This window comes from Trichechus manatus, unplaced genomic scaffold (genome assembly GCF_000243295.1).
Source record: "Trichechus manatus latirostris isolate Lorelei unplaced genomic scaffold, TriManLat1.0 scaffold00321, whole genome shotgun sequence".
NCBI classification, from domain to species: Eukaryota; Metazoa; Chordata; class Mammalia; order Sirenia; family Trichechidae; genus Trichechus; species Trichechus manatus.
In genome coordinates this window covers 209,193-214,543 of record NW_004444257.1, presented here as the reverse complement: position 1 = coordinate 214,543, position 5,351 = coordinate 209,193, and the positions used below count along the sequence as shown (strand labels likewise).

At 36.6% G+C, this 5,351-nt stretch overlaps 1 pseudogene; it reads right to left on the bottom strand.

Moving 5' to 3' along the window:
* Nucleotides 1–500: 500 nt before the first annotated feature.
* Nucleotides 501–1,368, bottom strand: LOC101357271 (eukaryotic translation initiation factor 1A, X-chromosomal-like; annotated as a pseudogene).
* Between the last annotated feature and the right edge of the window lie 3,983 nt (nucleotides 1,369–5,351).

Below are 5,351 nucleotides of genomic sequence, written 5' to 3'. Positions count from 1 at the left end.
AACTAGGGCTTGATCTGAATTCATAATGAGTATAGGGTAAATGATTCATTTGAAATATCAATTTCCTGGAAATGAAGTGGTCAAAGTGGGAAAAGCAGTATTGTATTTTTTTTGTACATGTTGTGGTTGTCTATCTATAAGCTTCATTCCATCAAAAGAACAAAGTGAGTTTAATGTTTCACTCAAGATAATTCAGCATTATCAATTTTTAAAGAAACACAAATACCTTAAAAACAAATCAGAGTGCTTTAACAAACTGCACTTATGCTAATGAAATTTTAGTCTTCTATAACAGGTCCTGGTGGCAGAGTGGTTAAGAGCTCAGCTTCTAACCAAAAGGTCAGCTGCTTGAATCCACCAGCTGCTCCTTGAAAACCTGTGGGGGCAGTTCTGCTCAATGGCATGGGTTTCTTTGTTTTTTTGGTATAATGGGTAAGAGCCAAAATCCAAATTGTAGGACAATCCTCAGAAAAAAAGGAATGTAAAATGTTGGGTTCAAGTTAGATACCATTAATGTCCTCCTCATCATCTCCAGTGTCATCAAACTGAATTTCATCATAATCTCCAGGATCAAATGTATCTGTTTCATTGATTTTAGCATGCTCTGGAAGCTTGTCATATACCTTCAGACTTCTCGCTTCATCTGCATTGTATTTTAAAAATTACATCAGCATTGTTTTCCTGATAGTTTCATAGACCTACCTATATAATTTCTGTGGTATTTATCCAAGCCTTTTCCCTCAATTTTCCACTGATGTGACAAACCTCTTTACATCGTCAAAACACATCACTTCCAATCGTCCATTTCCCAGCATTTTGCTACCTGTGCATGGTCTTATTCATCCTTTTTGAACACTAGCTCTCTTTTTTTTCAGACTTATTCTCACTCTTACCTCTGCATCTATTTTAACCTCCTTTACCTTTATTCTTAGGTACAGAGGTGACAACGGCCTTGTGGCATCTCTGACTCCTTTCCAGGAGATGCCTGGAAGGTGGTGGTGACTCCTCCAAGGGAAGCAAGGGGTGACAAAGGAGAATCTATGCTCCCCTGTTTCATATTTTTACAAGTTGATATCCAGTTTTTCCGGTACCATTTATTAAATGGACTGTTTTTGCCCCATTGAATGGACTTTGATCTTTTGTCAACAATCAGTTTCCATAGATGCCTGGATTTATTTCTGGGTTCTCAATTCTATTCCACTGGTCTATGTGTCTGTCATTGAACCAATACCAGGCTGTGTTGATTACAGTGGCCAGTGGTGTGTAGGATGTTTTAATATTGGAAAGTGTGAAGCCTTCTGCTTTGTTCTTCTTCAACATTGCTTTGGCTATTCGGGATTTCGAAACTTTCCATAAAAAGTTGGTCATTAGCTTTTTTTTTTTTTTTTCATTTCAGTAACGAATATTGTTGGGATTTGTATTGGGATTGCATTGTATGTGTACAAGGCTTTCCACCACTCATCTGTCAGTTTGTCCTACTGTGTTGGAATTTGTATCGGGATTGCATTGTACCTGTAGATTACTTTAGGTAGATGTCATGGATTGAATTGTGTCCCCCCAAAATATGTGTCAGCTTAGTTAGGCCATGATTCCCAGTATTGGGTGGTTGGCCTCCATTTTGTGATTGTAAATTTATGTTAAAGAGGATTAAGGTGGGATTGTAACACCGTTGCTAAGGTTACATCCCTGATCCAATGTAAAGCAAGTTTCCCTGAAGTGTGGCCTGCACCACTTTTTATCTTACAAGAGATAAAAGGAAAGGGAAGCAAGCAGAGAGGGGGGACCTCATACTGCCAAGAAAACAGTGCCAGGAGTAGAGCATGTCCTTTGGACCTGGGTTTCAGCTCGGAGAAGCTCCTAGTCCAGGGGAAGATTGATGACAAGGACCTTCCTCCAGAGCTGACAGAGAGAGAAAGCCTTCCCCTGGAGCTGATGCCCTGAATTTGGACTTCTAGCAGACTAGACTGTGAGAAAATAAATTTATCTTTGTTAAAGTTATCCACTTGTGGTATTTCTGTTATAGCAGCACTAGATGACTAAGACAGTAGAATTGACATTTTCAGTATATTAAATCTTCCAATTGATGAGTACAGAATATCTTCCCATTTATGTAGGTCTATTTTAGTCTCTGGTTGTAGTGTTTTGTAATTTTCATTGTATCAGACTTTTATGCCCTTGCTTAGGTTAATTCCCATGTATTTTATCATTTTGGGGGCTATTGTAAATGGTATTCTTTTCCTGTTTTTTTTTTTTTTGGAATATACCTTGTTAGTGTAAAGGAACCCAACTGATTTTTTTGTGTTGATCTTGTACCCTTCAATGTTGCTGAGTTCTTCTATTAGTTCCAGCAATTTTCTTATGGAATTTTAGGGCCTTCTATATATAGGATCACGTCATCTGCGAATAGTTTTACATCTTCCCTTTCGATCTGGATACATTTTATTTCTCTTTCCTGCCTTATTGCTCTGGCTAGGACTTCCAGTACAATATTGAGTAAAAGTGGTGATAATGGGCATCCTTGTCTCATTCCAGATCTCCAATGGAAGGCTATCAGGCTTTCTCCATTGGATATAATGTTTGCAGTTGGTTTTGCATATGTGTCCTTAATTTTCTTGAGAAATTTCCCTTCAATTCCTATTTTGTTGAGGGTTTTTATCAGGAAAGGGTATTGAATTTTATCAAATGCATTTTCTGCATCAATTGATATGATCATATGGTTCTTTTCCTTTATTTATGTGGTGAATTGTTGGTGTTAGGTGCTGTTGCGTCAGCTCCAAATCATAGCGAACTTATAAATGACAGAAAGAAACATTGTCCAGTCCTGCACCATTCTCACAATTGTTGTTATGCTTGACCCCACTGTAGCAGCCACTGTGTCAATCCATCTAGTTGAGCGCCTTGCTCTTTTTTGCTTACCCTCTATTTACATGATGTCCTTCTTCGAGGACTGGTCCCTTCCTGATAACACATCCAAAGTATGTGAGATGAAGTCTCCCCATCCTTGTTTCCAAGGAGCACTCTGGCTATAGTTCTTCCAAAATAGTCCATAGTATATTCAGTGTTTTTTGCCAACACCATAATTCAAAGGCAACAATTCTTCTTTGATCATCTTGCTTATTCGTTGTCCAGCTTTCACATGCATATGAGGCCATTGAAAAAAACCATAGCTTGGGTCAAGTGCACCTTAGTCCTTAAAGCAACAATTTTGCTTTTTAACACTTGAAAGAGGTCTTTTGCAGCAAACCTGCCCAATGCAATGCATCGTTTGACTGAATAGTCGTATTAATAGTCGTATTGTAGGTGTATTGTACTATCACTGACAGCATTGTACTTCAGGATAGATCTTGAAATGTTCTTTTGAACAATGAATGTGATGCTGTTTCTGTTTAATTTATCATTCCTAGGATAGTAGACCATATGATTGTCTGATTCAGAATGACCAATACCAGTCCATTTCAGCTCACTAACACCTAGGATACTGATCTTTACGCAATCCATTTCATTTCTGAAAACTTCCAGTTTTCCTAGATTCATACTTCATACTTTCCACATTCTAATAGTTAATGGATGTTTGCAGCTGTTTCTTCTCATTTTGAGTTGTATTACATCAGCAAATGAAGGTCTCAAAAGCTTTATTCCATCTATGTCATTAAGTTGACTCTACTTTGAGTAGGCAGCTCTTCCTCAGTCATATTTTGAGTACCTTCCAACCTGAGGAGCTTATTTTCAAACACTATTATCAGACAATATTCCATTGCTAGCCATAAGGTTTTCATTCACCAATTTTTTCAGAAGTAGATTGCCAGGTGATTCTTCCCAGTCTTTCTTAGTTTGGAAGCTCTGCTGAATCCTGTCCACCATGGGTAACCCTGATTGTATTTGAAATACCGGTGGCATAGCTTACAGCATCATAGCAACACACAAGCCAGCGCAGTATGAGAAACTGACAGATGAGTGGTGCTTTTACCAGGGTCAGCAGAATGTGAAGATGCTTGTATGACTTTAATCTTTTTAAATTTGTCGAGACTTGTTCTGTGTTCTAGTATTTGTCCTATTCTGGAAGAGGATCCATTTGCGCTGGAGAAAAATGTGTATTGTTCTGAGATATATATATATATATGTTAAGTTAAATTGGCTTCTGGTTTTATTTAAGATCTTAATGCCTTTGTGATCTTCTTTTTAGGTATGTCTAGAATTGAAAGTGGTGTGTTGAAGTCCCCAACTATTATTGTGGAGTTGTGTATTTTTTCCTTTCATATTAGTCAGTATTTATTTCATGTATTTTGGAGCATTGCTCTTAGGTACGTACATGTTTATAATTGTTAGGTCTTCTTGCTTGGTTGACACTTTTACTATATGTCCTTCTTTATCTCTTGTAATAGATTTTAATTTAAATTCTATTTTCTCTAATATTGGTATGGCCACACCTGCTCTTTTTGTTTACTGGTTACATAGAATTTTTTTTTTCCAATCCTTTTATTTTCAGTTTGTTTGTGTCCTTGTGGCTAAGGTGTATTTCTTGTAGACAGTGAAATGATGGCTCATTATTATTATTATTTTTTAATCCATTCTGCCACTCTCTTCTTTTTGCATGGGAAGTTTAGACTATTTACATTTAAGGTTTTATTGAAAATTAAGTGTCTACCTTATTCATTTTGCTATTGGCTTTTTTGAGTGTTTTTTACCTTTTTTGTCTTTTTATTCTCATTTTTCTGTTATTATTTGTATGTTTCTGATTTCTTGTGATGAGCCTTTTGAATGTCTTCTTTCTTTTATTCTGGGTTATTTTTTCTAGCTGATTTCTTAGTGGTGACCACACATATTATATTACACATCTTACAATTTCCCAGTTTAACATATGAACAACAGCTAACATACAACATTAACATATCATATCCAATCCTGATTTGCTCCTTCCTCCCTCATTTCTATTAGTGGAGTCTCCATTAACATCATTGTATATCTTATATTTGATAGGTTTACATTGTACTTATTTCTTGTGAACTTGATATGTTGCTTGCAGGATTAAATTATTGAGTTTATTCCCTGAAAGTATCATAGACCTGGTCAGTATGATTGCCCATGTTGTTGCATTTTTTGGAGCTCTCTCTTTTTTTCTTTTTTTTCCATGAATGGATTAGAGTATTTGTTTAATGTTCTTGCCTTTCCATTGGGAGAACTTCCTTGAGTAATCCTTCCAGAACTAGTCTGGTAGTGGCGAATTCCTAGAGTTTCTGTTTATTTGTGAATGTCATGATTCTCCCTCCTCCCTTGTTTTTCAATGACAGTTTTTCCAGGTAAAGAATTACCCATGTATTGTATTGGGCAAATCTGCTGCAGAAGACCTCTTT